General features: G+C 38.1%; 1 protein-coding gene and 1 long non-coding RNA gene across 2 annotated transcripts in view; both read left to right on the plus strand.

The window, feature by feature from the left end:
- LOC134741336 (uncharacterized) overlaps positions 1-18,798 on the plus strand; it is a 67,427-nt gene that overhangs the window by 43,549 nt on the left and 5,080 nt on the right. The gene's annotated exons all lie outside the window — the stretch shown is intronic.
- LOC134741325 (eukaryotic translation initiation factor 5B) overlaps positions 1-18,798 on the plus strand; it is a 46,491-nt gene that overhangs the window by 22,613 nt on the left and 5,080 nt on the right. The window lies entirely within an intron of this gene.

Raw genomic sequence — 18,798 nt, forward strand, 5'->3', positions numbered from 1 at the left:
TCTAACGTAAAATCTAAAATTGCCCCCTTCAGACCGGCCTATAGTTATCGCACATTATTTTATTTTCTTTTTATTTTCTTTATTGGGGAAAAAACAGATACAGGCCAGTGACAATACACAGATAAGACTATAAAATGATAGGTTTAGCATGCATCCTAACACAATTCCCACTAGGAGTTCAGGCATTAATTTTAAGACAGCGTTGTAATCGGAACTTAAACAGTTAATATGCCAACTAAAACCAAAACTAAACAATAACGATAATTACTCGTATATTCTATCGATGTTCTAATGAAAGAGTTGCAGTATCTACATTATTTCCCGTGTTCGCGGTTGACATCGATCTATAAATAGCGTGCGCATGATTCACTTATTGTTTGCTTCTAACTATATAATTGCTTGCATTCAATATTTGCTTGAGTGAGACGCATTAGATGTGATGTGTTATGATGTGGTTGTAAATTGTCTTCTATTTTTGCGCGACTATAAAAATTCCATAAGTGCTCGATTCGGGTGTTGGTATTTTGTTTACGTTCGTTACCTCAGAACTCCGTCATTTCTCAACCGATTTGACAATTTTTTTTTTGTTTGAAACTATACTAACAGATTGGCCTCGTTTTGTCAAAATCTTGTTCTGATGATGGATTCCATGAGGAATTGAGGGGACTTATCAAATCTTATAAACATTGTAGTGTATACTAGATATAGTTATGTATGTAGCTCATAGGATATATATATAAGGACCATTTACATAAGTATGCAGTGCAGTAATAAAGCATCGTTTAAGCTGAACACTCGTTTCTACTCAACTCCGAATCATCACCTTACATGGCGACCCTGCCATATACGGTATCGCGCGTGCGCGACTTATAGCGGTGTTTTATTAAATCTAAAAAACAAAGCATTTTGGTGAAATTGAACTGTTCAAAAAGACCAGAATAGGACCTCCATGACAACTATTTTACGTCTTGGGGTTAACTATAATGGGGTTGGCCAGTCGAAGTGTTTAGCAGATGGCGCCAGCATAGCTTGCCCTGTCAATCCCTAGAACTGTGTCAATTTTTTTAATGGAATTTTATGCCCTGGATGCCAGCCCTTTAAGCTAAATCTCATAGAAAAAGGGGCAAGCTATGATGGCGCCTCTATGCAAACCTTTGACAGTTGCCAGCCCCGTTGTTACGAGATACACTTTACAGATACACTATTTTAGTGCCATTTTAAACTGTTACATGAAGTTTTTTTTTTCTGTTGAAGATTATTAATGTAGGCAACACCCTATTCGAATAGGGACACTGTGGCTAAAAAATAAGTGCATTCCCGTTGCCAGGGAGGTTGTGGGATTATACTGAGCAGCTTTTACTATGGGACCAACCACGAAATCGCGAAAAAAAATTTGGCTGTTTCATACATTTTGGCTGGTCCATTTTCTATGGGAGGGTAAATTTTTTTTTCGCGAGTTCGATTTTGGTCCCATAGCAAAAATTGCTCAGTATAATCCCAAAACCTCCCTGGGAATGGGAATGCAGTTATTTTTTAGCCAGCCTGTATATTTGCCTGCCTTTCATCCGACCCGTCGCCTCTTCAAAATGCAAGATCTACGCGCCAAAACATGTCACGTTATAATGAATGAGGTGCATGTATCTATTATCTACGACACGCTATACCTACTTACTGACAATAACAGACACACTGACAGAGTTAGAAGGAACTTTAGTCTTCTGACTTCTGAGTCTACATTTGAAAAACTGGACTCGTTTTACGAGACTTGAATTTAAAAGCTTCTGAGTCTTAAATCCCGAGTTGAGTCTTGAGTCTTTTTTAAGCTCAACTTAAAAAGACGAATTAAAACAGAGTCTAGAATTACTACGTCTACATTTTGTAGGTTTTATACAAAATTACACTAAAAAACCGGCCAAGTGCGGCCGACAAATATGAGGTGGACTCGCACACGAAGGGTTCCGTACCATTACGGCAAAAAAATCGCGTTTGTTCTATGGGAGGGAGGTTAAATATCTATTTCATTCTGTTTTTAGTAGTTTTTGTTAAAGCGGCAAAAGAAATACATCATTTGTGAAAACTTCACCTGTCTAGCTATACAGCAGACAACAATAGCAGAAAATGTTCTCTGTACGACTTCACCATTTTGAAGTTCAACCGGAAATCTCCTGTTTATGAAGTCGGTTAATGCGAGATCTACTGGCAAAAACATGTGACGTCCGAATGAATGAGGTGCATGTAGCTATCTATTTCCTGCGATTGACGCGCTATTAATAGTGCGCGGGCGCACGATGCTCTGTCGCATGCGAAATGGTGCCGCATAGCTACATATACGGTACATACGAGTACACAAACACCTTCGTTCCAAGCGTTCCAAAAATATATGTACATGCCTCTCACACACTGACTAGGTCGTATAAACAAAACAACAATAATAATGTAACAAAAATAATGGGGATCTGTTTAAGGGCAGATTTCTATGGGGCAGGTCGTCCAAGTCGGCCAACCGTCCATACAAAGGCCAAAAAAATTTCGCGTCAAAATAATGTTTCTTCTAATTTTCCATAATCAGAACACGATACCGAATATGCCCTTTAACGAATCCCCACTATTTTTGTTATACCTTGTATACAAGGTATATAGGTAGATACAAAATGTACATTTTTGCGATGTAATATATCGGCCGATATATTCGGCAGGCTGATATATCAGTATCGCCGATTTAAATACACCCGATATCACAGTTTGAAAATCTCAAATGCTAAATTATTTGCGCAAAACATTATAGTATGCTAAACTTTGTTTCCTTAAAAATCTACCTAAAGTGAACTTTAATTACTGATTTTGATTTACGTTTGCTTTGATTGCTTGATGATTAGCAAAATTTGTTATTATACGAGTATATCTATTTATTAGACGACCGGTCTGGCCTAGTGGGTAGTGACCCTGCCTATGAAGCCGATGGTCCTGGGTTCGAATCCCGGTAAGGGCATTTATTTGTGTGATGAGCACAGATATTTGTTCCTGAGTCATGGGTGTTGTTTTCTATGTATTTAAGTATTTATATATTATATATATCGTTGTCTGAGTACCCATAACACAAGCCTCCTTGGGCTTACCGTGGGACTTAGTCAATCTGTGTAAGAATGTCCTATAATATTTATTTATTATTTATTTATTATTATTTATAAGAGATAAATCACAATTACATAATATTTGATAAAAAGCATCGTTAAACCAGAATAGTTTGTCCCGATACTCCATAAATTTTTAAAAGTCGCCGAGTCGCCAAGTCGTCGGGTGGCCGAGGCGGGAATGGAACCCACGTCTTCAGCTTACGCGGCTAACGTCCTGACCACTAGACCACCCGGCCACGGCGGTACCGGTCCCAAATTCTCTGGTGTGTGCTATCTTTGAAAGGCTAGGCGCTTTTGATCAACTCTGTGTGTGCTTAAATAAATAATAAATAAATAAATGAATATTATAGGACATTCTTACACAGATTGACTAAGTCCCACAGTAAGCTCAAGAAGGCTTGTGTTGTGGGTACTTAGACAACGATATATATAATATACAAATACATAAATACATAGAAAACACCCAAGACTCAGGAACAAATATCTGTGCTCATCACACAAATAAATGCCCTTGCCGGGATTCGAAACCCACTAGGCCAGACCGGTCGTCAAGTGCTTGCACCTTATATACGAATCCTTTTACTGGATTGCGATATAGCGAGAGAGATGGTGCTACTGTGCAACTAGGGAACAAAATATAGCATACACCAGAGAATTTGGGACGGGTACCGCCGTGGCCGGGTGGTATAGTGGTCAGGACGTTAGCCGCGTAAGCTGAAGACGCGGGTTCTATTCCCGCCTCGGCCACCGGTATCTATTTCAGTTTATGATTGGCATCTTGTCTACGCACCCTGTTGGGGTGTTTTGTGCGTTGTGTACGATTGTTAAACTTTGACTTTTGTTTCTAAATTTTGAATTGTTTTAATGCACCCATCCATACATTTGTGGTATTTTCTATAAAAAGGGACCTTATTGTCGATGGCGCTTACGCCATTATAAACGATGCTCGGATATAAATACAATGCCGTGCGGCGTAAGCGCCTTCGACAATAAGGTCCCTTTTCATAGAAAAAGCCCCATTTGACCCTAAAAACAAACTGGATCGAGGGATACCATTAAAATTTGCCATCTGGCCTATTATGTGAATTACTAAGTAGCTGACTGTACCTATACAACCTGTACATTCTCAATCAAAAGGGTACTTATTGTCAATAAGGCGCTATTTCTATATAGCTTCAATTTGAAATCAACCTTATTGACAAGCGACAATGTGGTACCTTTTGGTTGAAAATGCCACATATTATATTTGTATATCGACCAGTACTAAGTATTTTATGATATATTCCAGAATAGACCGTTGCAAAGTTGTTTATATGAGGTTTGGAAATAGTGCACAATAACGTCTAATAATAGAAATGTTTGTTTTGCTTGATGTTGAGATACCGAGTACTCGGGGTAGAATAACTATTAGATATCGATATCGCATAAATATATGCACGACAACCCAGTTTTTAGGGTTCCTTACTCAAAGGGTAAAAGCGGGACCCTAATTACTAAGTCTCCGCTGTCCATCCGTCTGTCACCAGGCTATCTCATGAACCGTGATAGCTAGACAGTTGATATTTTCACAGATGATGTATTTCTGTAGCCGCTATAACAACAAATACTGAAAACAGAATAAAATAAATATTTAAGTGGGGCTCCCATACAACAAACGTGATTTTATTGCCGTTTTTTTTTGCGTAATGGAACCCTTCGTGCGCGAGCCAGACTCGCACTTGGCCGGTTTTTTTATTTATGACACTAATAAGCACTGGCAATCATTAATACAGTATGTTTCTTTTCGTTGTAGATTATTGGAAATAACTTGTTTTTTTTATCTAATTAAAAAAATACTACTGAGAAGTAACCCTACGTGGAATTTCAGGGTTTGTCCAATGGCTAAGGACACCCTATATAACCGGGTGGTACATTATGCCCACCATTATATCTCTTTCACCCGTGCGATATTACTAAAGTTTATTTAGCAAATGAACCCCGTGGCACGAACGCCTGATCCAACGAAACTTTAGTCACTTAACATCTCTCGTTCCTTAGTTTTGCTTTAAAATGCTTTGAAAACTGCAAATAACAAGGGTGGTCTTAAACATTTAGTAATAGATATTGCTATCATATCATATCATATCATATCGTTTATTTTCATAATAGGATTTTACAATCTCTTTATGACGTCAAACAATTGTATTTACTTAAAAATTAAATATTAAATAACATTATCTAGGTTACACTATGCACATACTTATTAACTCCAAGGGTTAACGTCTTCTAAATAGTCTGATATTTTATAATATCCATTTTTGCACAACTTTCGTTTAATGACCGATTTAAATTCATTTAATGGCAAACTTTGAATATCCAAAGAAATTTTGTTGTAAAAACGAACACATTGGCCAATGAAAGATTTACTTATCCTCTGAAGTCTAGTTGTAGTAGGTACAAGTTTCTCTTTGTTTCTTGTATTTCTGTTGTGTATGTCGCAATATTTCTTAAACATGTGTTTATTTTTCTGCACATATAATAGATTTTCGTAAATGTATTGCGACGCAAATGTCAAAATGTCTAATTCTCCAAATTTGTCTCTTAAGGAGACCCTACATCCCAAATTATAAATAGCTCTAATCGCCCGTTTTTGCAATATAAAGATACAATTAGCATCTGCAGCGTGCCCCCATAAAAGGATGCCGTATGACATTAGGCTGTGGAAATAGCCAAAGTAGACCAGTCGAGCCGTATCCACATCAGTCAGGGTTCTAATTTTTTTGACTGCAAATGAGGCAGAACTGAGCCGATTAGACAATCTACGGATATGAGATCCCCACTGTAGTTTGGCATCCAAACTCATACCCAAGAAGACAGTCGAATCTTCAAAAACCAAAGGTTCATCATTAATTTTAATACTCGAAACTACCGGTTTAACATTAGGCAATACAAATTTCACACACTTAGTTTTCTTTTCGTTCAAGAGAAGATTATTAGCAGTAAACCAATCCACAACACTCGATATAGCAGCATTAACATCATTATAATTTGTTTGCTGTCGGTAAATTTTAAATACTAACGAGGTGTCGTCAGCAAACAGTACAAGGTCATGTTTGTTGCGTACTAGGTGAGGCAAATCGTTAATATTTACGAGAAATAGAAAAGGGCCCAAAATTGAACCCTGCGGGACACCCATTTTCAATTTGCTGCCAGATGAACTTGTACCATTTACAGTCACCCTCTGAGTTCTATCACTTAAGTATGATTCCAGAAGCTTAAGTTCCAACCCTCTAACTCCATAGTGGTGTAGCTTCCTGATCAGGGTGTCGTGATGTACACAGTCGAATGCTTTGGATAAGTCACAGAAAACGCCTAGCGCATCCTGTGACCCCTCCCAAGCATCAACAATATGCTTTATTATTTGAACACCTGCATCCGTTGTTGAACGACCGCGAGTAAATCCAAATTGTGTACTATCCATTAGATTATTACCATAGAAATAATTTTGTAACTGATGTAGTAGAAGTTTTTCAAATATTTTGCTCAAAGTCGGGAGAATTGAGACTGGTCTATAATTGGTAGGGTCAGAATGACTTCCCGCTTTGAACAAAGGTATGACTTTACTGCACTTCAACTGATCAGGAAACTGCCCACTTTCGATACAATTATTAAATATTTGTGACAGATATGGAGCAATATAATCTATTATTGAGTTAATCATGTATACAGATAAGCCATCAATGTCTATTATAAATTACTTTAGCAATATCTATTCTGATGATGCTGCAAGCGTAGGATGGCACGGATGCCATCCTACGGCCACGCCACGCCGCAACGTGCCATCCTTTGTTATACGGAGTTCCGTATAACATGAATAAAGTCTAAGAAAAAAAACGTACCTCGGAAATCAAGAAAAATGTATTCTCGTATAGATGGCGCTACACGTTTTGGCCTATTATCGACTAGATGGCGTTGACGGTTTCGCTTGTTATTTAACTTTTTTAACACATATCAGTGAAAGAACATGGGTAAAATCATATAAAAATAATAAATATGTACAAATAAAAAAATCATCTTTCCATATACACGGTGGCAAAAAAATAAGTGCATTCCCGTTGTCAGGGAGGTTTTGGGATTATATTGAGCAACTTTTACCTAGGGACCAACCCCGAAATTGCAAAAAAAAATTTGGCTGTTTCATACATACATTTCTCGCGGCCGCGGTGTCTTAAGCGGATTTGACTGTATTTATTTCTTACTAGCTTTTGCCCGCGACTTCGTCTGCGTGGAGTTAATAATTTGGGTAGCTTATTTTTTATCAAATCTGCTTTTTATCGATTCCACATACAAACTTCCACCCCCATAAAGGATGATTTCTGGGATGAAAACTACCCTAGGTCCTTCCTCGGGACTTAAACTATCTCTATACCAAATTTCAACTAAATCGGTTCAGCGGTTTAAGCGTGAAGAGGCAACAGGCAGACAGACACACTTTCGCATTTATAATATTAAGTATGGATTTATCCTTTCATGTGTGTGGTGGTCTATGATAATACTTATTATTAATATAATATTACTTATTCTGTGGGTGCAACAGTGCGTGCTTGTAATGGAGGGTTCCCTCGTTTTCTGTTTTATAGCAGTGATATATTTTTATTTTATTTTTTATTCAAAAGATTTAAAAACTTACATCTTGGCTTAGAGCTTGTAGTGGCATCTTTTACAATTTTTACATGAACTGAAATAAATGTAATATACTAAGAAAAAGTGTACTGTTCTACCTTAGGGATGGCCAGGGGGCGCCACACCCTTCAGTAACAAGTGCATATACTTGGAAAATTTCGACCTATGCCGCTGTGGCCCAGTGGCCGAATGGCACAGGCACCTGCCGCGATAGCAGAGGACGCTGGTTCGATTCCAGCCTGGGGCACTGGAGACCTTGGTCACTTTTTCTTAGTATATGACATTTATTTCAGTTTATAATTTATATAGTAGTGTTTCTACTTGAAATAAAAACAAATTAAAGTATTTTCTGAAAATAATTTAATTTGTTCTAATACTTCTAACAGTATATTTTACATGAATTGCCAACGTGCCATAAGATGTTATATGATACGGCCATTCATAGTTGCAGAGGGGGCGCCACCCTCGACCTAGTGACCTGGGCTCACCGATCAATGGAGGGTGCGCCATTCACGGCTCGTGGCTCAATGAAACGGTTCAGTTTCGTTTCTAACCCCCCACGTTTTATATCATCGATTTATAAAGTGATATCCATACTAATATTATAAATGCGAAAGTGTGCCTGTCTGTCTGTTACCTCTTCACGCTTAAACCGCTGAACCGATTTAGTTGAAATTTGGTATAGATATAGTTTGAGTCCCGAGGAAGGACATAGGGTAGTTTTTATCTCAGAAGTCACCGGGGGTGAAATGGGGGGTGGAAGTTTGTATGGGAAATCAATAAAAAGCACTTTGGATAAAAAATAAGCTACCCAAATTACTAACTCCACGTAGACGAAGTCGCGGGCAAAAGCTAGTCTTTTATAATTCTCCGCATGTACTTGAAAAGAAAGAAAGAAAGAAAGAAAATAACTTTATTTTGCATGAAATATGGTACAAACTGGTATGGTACTTGTAGCGACGCGACAAAATCGCTGAGTGAGCCACGCATAAGCTGATAATAGTTTCATGCTAATATTAAAATAAGTTGATTCTTTACGTCTTTTCGTTAAACAAGTACCTATAATAAATTGGATAAGTAAGTACATATAAATATAACGAAGAACGTTTTGACAACTTATTCTATAATATCGATCCTGAGGCCGTGAGTTCAAGTCTCACCCAAGGCAGTAATTTTTGCCACGTGATTTATTCTAAGCTTGACTTATCTATTTCTGATGTTTGTAAAAACATTTCAAGGATGTCATTGTGAGGCAATTATCATTCAAATAAATGTGCCATTTTCAATCAAAAGGGTACTTATTGTCCGTTGTAAATAAGGCGCTATTTCCATATAGCTTCAATTTGAAATCAACCTTATCGATAACCGACAATGTGGTACCTTTTGATTGAAAACTTCACAAATATAATAAATAAATAAATAATATACTATTATATATAATAAGGCATACCAATGGTCAACCCTAGGTACAGTCAAGGACATAAATATATATATATATACATTCCCAAAGTTTCAAAAATATGTGTACACTCTTACACTCTTAGACAATAAAGTCGTGTTCACATATTTTTGAGCCATTTGTCTGGATTGATATTTTTGCCTTCGACTGTACACAGAGTTCTATCGGATATTCAGTGACGTCACGCTGGCATTTGGGCCATGTCAGTTGTCACGGAGCACCGCACACACGCGCCGCGAAACTTAACTTTATTTCAAGTAGATATGGTCTGTTTTTGCGTGAGAGCCGATATTCGTAAGCAGGATGTGCTGAGTGCATTCACATTGCGTAGTGAGCGTAAGCAAGTCTAACGCTCAGAGGGCCGACCGCGACGCGCAGCAACACCGAAGATCGCAAATCGCAAATAGCATCTGTCTCTTTTATTCCGATTAAGGCGTAATTAGAGTGACAGAGAAAGATGCCTGCTATTTGAGAATTTCGGTGTTCGCGGTAGGCCTTCAGGTAGGGATGATGGCGGGCTTGTGGTACTGTGTCGCAGGCAAACCCTGTTATCAATGTTGAAGTTTATGGAAACTAAGAGTTGGCAAAAATAAGTTTCGTACCCTAAATTCGCCTTTATTGCATAAGTTCGCCTTAACTATAAATAAATAAAATAAATAAATAAATATTCTTTATTTGCTTAAAATATGGTACAATGAGATGGTATATAGATAACATATTTCTGCACTAAGACATATTTTGCTAGTTAGCATGCAAATGTACACAAAAAAATAAAATAAAATTATAATATAGCATTAAATCATAATTCCGCTATAAATTGTATCATGGAATGGCGTGTTCAACATTTACGACTTCAAATAAATTTTAGTATAATTTTTATAAGTAATAAAAAAGTGTAGTTGGGGACGGGTGGCGAAGTAAGGCTATTTTCGAATTTTTATTTCTTTTACTTTCATACTATTTCTACTCGGCTTATTTTATTGTAAATTCCGTTTTCTATTTCTTAGTAAAATTATTATTTTAACATTTTACTTGGGCGACGTTGGGCACTAAAGGCGAAGTTATGGTGCCCTACGCTAGATACATTTACAAACACTGATTTTTATTTTTATTTTTATTTTTATTTTCAATGAATTGCAATATTGATAACGGGGTTTGGCGATAACATTATCCAAAGAGGAGACACAAAAACTACTTTCGCCGTGTCGTTTTTAATTGGTCGTTTTTAATCTAACCTAACCTAACAGTCATTAACTAAAAAAACTGGCCAAGTGCGAGTCGGACTCGCGCACCGAGGGTTCCGTACATTACATAATTTTAACAATGTATTTTTTATGTGAAACATGAGTGAAAGGTAAATTGCGGTTTACGATTTATGACGTATTAAAACAAACTACTTACTAGATCTCGTTCAAACCAATTTTCGGTGGAAGTTTGCATGTTAATGTACCTACATCATATATTTTTTTCAGTTTTATCATTCTCTTATTTTAGAAGTTACAGGGATGGGGACACACATTTTACCACTTTGGAAGTGTCTCTCGCGCAAACTATTCAGTTAAAAAAATGATATTAGAAACCTCAATATCATTTTTGAAGACCTATCCATAGATACCCCACACGTATGGGTTTGATGAAAAAATTTTTTTTGAGTTTCAGTTCCAAGTATGGGGAACCCCCAAAATTTTTTTTTTTTTTTTTTCTATTTTTGTGTGAAAATTTTAATGCGGTTCACAGAATACATCTACTTACCAAGTTTCAACAGTATAGTTCTTATAGCTTCAGAGAAAAGTGGCTGTGACATACGGACGGAGACAGCCAGACAGACAGACATGACGAATCTATAAGGGTTCCGTTTTTTGCCATTTGGCTACGGAACCCTAAAACCGGCCAAGTGCGAGTCGGATTCGCGTTCCAAGGGTTCCGTACATTACACAATTTAAACAATGTATTTTTTATGTGAAACGTGAGTGAAAAGTCTTTAAAAAAACCCGTATTTCTAATAGGTTTTCCTGTAATCTATAGGTAAAGATCTATTTTGTGGATTTTTTTCAAAATTTTAGACCCAGTAGTTTCGGAGATAAAGGGGGGAATGGTCATTTTTTGCCTATTTTCTTGAATAACTTCTAAACTATTTATCCTAAAATTATAAAAAATATATATTTGGGGTTCTCACAATGAGCTCTTTCATTTGATATATAACACGATATAGTCTGAAAAACTTTATTTTTTTCATTTTTTCATTTACCCCCCAAAAGTGGCCGCTATGTTAAAAATTCATTTGTTTGCGTTACATGTCCGTCTTTGGGTCACAAACGTACATATGTATACCAAATTTCAACTTAATTGGTCCAGTAGTTTCGGAGAAAATAGGCTGGGACAGACAGACAGACAGACGCACGAGTGATCCTATAAGGGTTCCGTTTTTTCCTTTTGAGGTACGGAACCCTAAAAACATTTAATCACCGATGCTGCCTTATTGAACAGGCCCATCATTGTTGAAGCTCGGAATTAGTAGATATATGTAGTTTACTCTACGTCATAATTATAAATGTTCCATTTTACGGCCCAAAAAAATATGTAATTTCCTAAATTCAACGGGCATTACTAATAAACTTTAAAGGGTCGCCACATCGATCACTGCTTGATCGATGTGGCACTCAAAAAGGCCCACAATACTACAATAATAATAATCGACAAAGCTTCTTCTTCTTTGTCGTAACCTCATGGCTGAGGGACGTGACGAGTGTTCACCAGTGCTCTCCAGGCCGCTCTGTCTTGGGCCCAGTGCATGCTAGCCTGCAGTGTGGCGTTTGTCACTGATGTTATTCTGTCCGCCCAACGCGTGGCGATACGTCCATCCCTACGCTTCCTTGCCATGCGGTCAGTAATTATTAGCCTTTCCAGGCTATCTGGCCCGACAGCAAATCGACAAAGCTACCTTCTGAAAACAGCACGTTTTGCCAAGCCATCCCCGGGGCGACGGGCCCGAAGGCTCGGCAACGAAACATTCAAGGTGATATCCCATAATATGACGTATTCTACCAAAAGGTACTTTATCCATCCATAAGGGCGATTACTAACAGTGTTTTAATAGTATTATGGCCTTACCAACCGTTTCACTTTGTCAATAAGGGCGATTTATAACTGCGTCTCCAAAGCATTATCGCCTTACCGACAAAACGGCACGCATCAAGGTAACTCCCGGGGCTCCGGAGGCTCGCCGGGGCATCCAAGGCTGACCTACTTGTTGTGCCCTAATTCGCTATGACGTCATCCCGATTCACCCCTGCACGGATAGCATGGTCGCGTTTTTATCGCCTGTCGTCACATGCGTCACTTTCGCACTTACTTGTTAGAGCGTGACAGGCAGGCGACAGACGATAAAGAGGCGACCATCTTAGCCATACTGCAATCGATGCGACCGGGTCGTGAATGAATTATAATTATACCGGCTATTTTTAGAACGGCGATATAAAGCAGAAATATTGCGATGTTGCAATTCTAACGCTAACAATTTTTATATTTGTATTTTTTGAGTTTAAATTAGAACCATTAGATCTTCTTCAGTCGGTCCCTCAATACTGAGGGTCGTGACATCATGTCCTTCTGTTGAAGACCAGGTTCCTCCATGGGGTTCTGTTCCTCGCCAAGCGCATGTCCTCGTGCAGTTTTAATTGCATAGGTGCCATAATTTGAGCACACCATCTAGACCATTACCATTAGATCTATCGATCTAGGATTTTTAGGCAGTAAAACAATAGGGAATTAATAAATAAATATTTTGGGACAATCACAGTAAGCTCAATAAGGCTTGTGTTATCGGTTCTAGAAAACGATATACAGGGTGGCTAAAAAATAAGTGCATTCCCGTTGCCAGGGAGCTTTTGGGATTATACAGAGCAACTTTTACTATGGGACCAACCACGAAATCGCGAAAAAAAATTACCCTCCGATAGAAAATGGACCAGCCAAAATGTATGAAACAGCCAAATATTTTTTTTATGATTTCGGGGTTGGTCCCATAGTAAAAGTTGCTCAGTATAATCCCAAAATCTCCCTGGCAACGGGAATGCACTAATTTTTTAGCCACCCTGTATACCGTTTTCTAGTACCGATAGGTAACACAAGCCTTTAGCAATTTACAAGTGCGACAGAGAGGCAACACGTCGAACGTGGTGGAACACGGCGTCACCCGAACGCGCCCGAACAAATGATAAACCACCGCCTTGAGCTTAGTTGACCTCATTTGACCTGCATCGCCCCATTTCTCTATGACGTCATACCATTCACCCCGGCGACTCAATCGATGCCCTGGTTCGTGAATGAAAGCTATTTTTCAACCGATGGAAATAAATTTGGCGGCGCCTTAAGTGTCGAAACGAAATAGACAACACGGAAACTTAGAATCGGATCCTTAGAAATCAATGAGATCATATAACGAAAGAGGAATAATTTATGAAAATATTGTTTGTATTTTTTTATTGGGGCATCTACCAGATCCTAAGCTGCTATCCCAAAATGGTCTAAGGAGACCATCCCTAACATTTTAATTAACTATTATTGACATTTACATTACAGATGTTGGAAAAAATTTAGTCAGTGACAAAATCGACAATATTATTAAAAAAACCGGCCAATTGCGAGTCGGACTCGCGCACCGAGGGTTCCGTACTTTTTTAGTATTTGTTGTTATAGCGGAAACAGAAATACATCATCTGTGAAAATTTCAACTGTCTAGCTATCACGGTTCATGAGATGCCTGGTGACAGACAGACAGACGGACAGCGGAGTCTTAGTAATAGGGTCCCGTTTTTACCCTTTGGGTACGGAACCTTAGAAATTATAAGTAAATATAGTAGGAAATCTGTTATTTAAGTCTTTTTTTATATATTTTTTGACCGTGACGAAGGAAATACGTAAATTATTGGCACATTGTCTCATAGAATTATCAATATAATTTCTCGTGATTCTCAATAGAATTTCGACACAAAATAAATGTTGCGTTTGACCTCCTAATAGCCAAAGGCGTCCTCTGGCTCTGTATATACGTAGTTAATCTCATTCGGCTTGCAGCGTCCTATTTCCCAATGACGTCATACCTACAATTCACCCCTGCGGCTCAATCGATGCGCCCCGAACTGGGTCGTGTGTTCCCATCGCTTGAGAAACAAAAACACTTAATAAACTTAGTTTAGACTCTTCTGAACTAAAAAATACGTAGTACAAATAAATTATACATCGTCCACGTAACAATTAAAATGGACGTGTAAGCAAATTTTGCACCAACTTGAATAGAAGTGAAAGAGTGTCATATTTTCATAGAAATTTGACATTAACGTTGACATCGCGACACTTTGTCATTGGAAATGCCGTGCAGAGTTTACTTGGTCCGACTTTATACTGGTTCTTTTCACACTTCGTTGCGCTCGCGATCGGAACGCCACCCCTGAATCGTGAATGAACTATATATCATCAACGGGCTATTTTTAGTCGTCTCAATTCGGCATCATGGCCAAAGCCGGTTTTGGCGGATGTTGCGACAATTAAGGCATGAATTAAAAGACAATTCGGTGATGCCAACGAACCTACACTTACTTGGCTGGAGCGATAACCCAAAATGAGTCTTGGCCTCCAACACGAGAGCACGCCACTTTGTCCGGTCCAGAGCGATATCACGCCAGCTTTAGCCGACGCCGAACGAACCTGAACATGTTAGAGTTGGGCATGCCCGACATGCCCGTTCACTGAAAAGATCGCTTCCAACTAGTACAATCTCACAACTGTACTAGTTCGGTCTTTTAGTACAGTACACAGAGAGTCGACGTTTAGTTGTAGTTCGGTCGGATGAGTCGGATCACTCGGATCGCTTTGCTGTCATTGTCACTCCTCGGTCCTAGCTCCTATTCTGTTTCGTTCGCGTGTAGTGTACTAAAACGTACTAAGAGCAGAACCATTAGGGAATAGGTCGGTTCCCTAACATAAGTATCCACTTTTCTATACAATTAGTATGGAAACTTGGTTACTTAAGTTGGGGCACCGACCGTACTATAGGTACACAAGCCTAGAACATGTAATTAGCTTTTTCCTGGACACGCTGTTTAGTGTTTGTTTTGAGCTTAATAGTCGGTTTTCATTAACCGGTACTCAAAACTGAGGTCTTTGCACCGATTTGAACAGAAAAAAGTCATTAAGGTGGTTCGACTAGGTTACCCAAAGCTTAAACCCCGCTAGATGGCGTCACTTTCGCAAATTTTCAGGTTTTATTTTTTTGTGGAATAGTGTTGGTATCTGTATACTTAAAAGTATGTTTAGCGCACTTTTTACATAAATATTGAACTATTATAATAAACATTGAATACTTCATTAGTGTAAAAAACACTTTTAAAGTCGACAGAGTGTTTCTGTCATGCTATTTCCTACTATTACTCACACATGCAAACAGTGTTTCCGTGATTGCTTGTAGTAGACAATTTCATGCAGTGTAAGTATGCTGCAATGGCGTTGCGGTATGTTCGTGGAAATACGTGCAAGAGGATTCGGGTTCGAGACTGGTACGTCAGGGGTACTTTTTTTTTGTCCTTTTTGTGTTATCTTATGTTTCTTATACCTTTTATTCTTCGAATTCTTGTCCGATTCCGATATAACCGAAATATATTTCAGTGATATCGGAAACGGCTCTAACGATTTCGATGAAATTTGCTGTAAGGGGTTCGATCTAGCTAGGTCTTATCTCTGGGAAAACGAGCATTTTTGAGTTTTTACTTATGTTTTCTTTTCCTCCCAGATATTCAGTATTATTAATAAATTAGTTTATAACGTTTTATAAAAATATGTGACGTTTTGAACTAAAAGGTACCACATTGTCGGTTGTCGATTAGGTTGATTTCATTTTGAAGCTTTATGGAAATATGACAACAATAAGTACCCCGTTTGGTTGAAACGCCACATATATTGAAAACCTGACTTTCACAAATCTCACCTTTTTGGGTTCTTCCAACTCAGAAAGGATGGAGAATACTGACGATTCTTAGTAGCACTAGCCCAAGGAAGTCCAGGTTTGTAAGTGTCAGGTATCAGTTTTTTTTTAAAGCGCTAAATATAGTTCTACAAGTAAAGCAATCCCTTACTGCCCAGCCTCTATAGTATTTTTCAAACTGGAAGGGTACGATGATAGATTTCATCTCCATACAATTTATAACCTAATAATGCCAAATGTTGCAAAATTATATTGAATTGAGATCTATCATCGTACCCTTGTAGTTTGAAATAGTTATTTACGATACAAGTGCGGAAAAGAGAAAACTCGAAACGAGTGGCGACAGATTAAAACACGACCGCAGAGTGTTTTAAATCGACACGAGTTGCGAATTACCTATTCGCACGTGTATCGTACAACGTTTTACAGTACATATGGCCCTTTAAACTTTCGACATATGCATGAAAAGTGCTCTTTACGCACTAGGGCGAGAAAATTGCACCATATGTACTGTAAAATACTTTTTAGTACATATGGTGCTACATATACGTTACCGCCCTAGTGCGGTAATTAGTACAATACGTGCATATGTCGAAAATGTAAAGGGCCATAATTATGTACTGTAAAACGTTGTACAATACACGTGCGAAAAGGTAATTCGCAACTCGTGTCGATTAAAACACTTCCTTCGGTCGTGTTTCAATTTATCGCCACTCGTTGCCAATTTCCTACTTTTCGCACTTGTATCGTAATGTACTAATAATAAAGTAGTAATTGTAAAATAAAATTAAAACTTTTTTTATATTTATTTTTTTGGATTCAAGTAGGTACAGTGAGTAACAATATTGCATGGCCTTCTAATTATAACTATTATAGAAAACGGGATATTTATCATGTTTATTTATATTATTTATTTCTCGATATTTTGGCCGGTCTTGCAAGACCAGTCGTTGTGGAGATCCCTGGGGAGGCCTATGTCCAGCAGTGGATGTCTTGTTGGTGTAGATGGATTCACACAACAAATGAAATAACATTTTTTCATATTTGTTATCCGTAGTTGTCCCTGTACCTGAAAGAAAAGTAATATCATGATAGCACAAAATCTCTAATGTTTTAGGAAGAAAGATGAAGCAACAATATGGATTCTAATAAAGTTATCATTTACTTACGTAGTAATAATTGTGTTTTTCATTCATAGACAAAATTCCATAATTTTCATCCCCAGGAAATGTTTTATTTTACTTTATTGCAGTGAGGATGGCCTGATTTTTTCTGGCTAATGAAGGAAAACATTTTATTTCCAAGAATGCCTCTTCATTTTGCACAATACCTAAAAAAACCTAGAGTTAGTGACACATTGACTATTCGGCAACCAAAACAGTAATAATTACATTATATAGGTATTGTTCACTGCTTATATCTACCATTACGGAAGAAGTGAGAATTATTTTCTAAAAAGATCGGCACGAGAAAATTACAATGTACAATGAAGGAATGAAACTGTACCTACCTTACGAAACTTCACCATCATGAATTCCGCTTCAATTGAGTCTGAATTTTTCTGGATTTTCGCGGACCAGAACACCGATGATTTTTGTAACTTGATTTAGACGTTGCTACATATATTATTATACTCTTTGCGTTGCTATCATTTTCAATTTATTCAAACAAATTGATGTCACAATAAACATGACCCTATGTGTCAGTGTCAACACTGTCAAATAAAAATGCACTAAACATGACGGCACTGCAAATCCTGCCAGGTCGGCCAGGCAACGTCGCCAACGTCATAGAGTGGCAACGCCGCACGCAACGTATTTGTACACGACATTTGTGACACACACATACGTAAAATTGATGAAAAAATTACGTTGATTTATGTATGATTTCTGTATGAAACAAAGTTTTTCTATTAATTTAGCGCAAACGAATATTCGAAAGTAGATAAATGAACAAATATTTGTGTAGTAATAGTGTGTAGTGCCTTAATTAAAGCAGATTGAATTTTGTATGAAAATCGAACCACCTTAAGAAAACATTTAGAGAGACCCGACACTAGCGTCTCCCGATCGTCGGCGCCTAGTCAACTCTATGTCTGCTACTCGACGCAAGGTTGGCGCTACTGCACTGCGACACCATTTTTAGGGTTCCGTACCCAAAGGGTAAAAACGGGACCCTATTACTTAGACTCCGCTCTCCGTCTGTCCGTCCGTCTGTCTGTCTGTCACCAGGCTGTATCTCGTGATCTGTGATAGCTAGACAGCTGAAATTTTCACAGATGATGTGTTTCGGTTGCCGCTATAACAACAAATACTAAAAACAGAATAAAATAGAGATTTAAGTGGGGCTCCCATACAACAAACGTGATTTTTGACCGAAGTTAAGCAACGTCGGGCGGGGTCAGTACTTGGATGGGTGACCGTTTTTATAGTTAATGGTACGGAACTCTTCATGTGTGAGTCCGATTCGCACTTGGCCGGTTTTTCATGGAATTGACTAGAGCCGACGCCTAAAACACGGCAGTGTGGGGGTCTCTAAAAGTTAGTTCCAAGACGAAAACAGTA

Source organism: Cydia strobilella, chromosome 5 (assembly GCF_947568885.1).
Source record: "Cydia strobilella chromosome 5, ilCydStro3.1, whole genome shotgun sequence".
NCBI classification, from domain to species: Eukaryota; Metazoa; Arthropoda; class Insecta; order Lepidoptera; family Tortricidae; genus Cydia; species Cydia strobilella.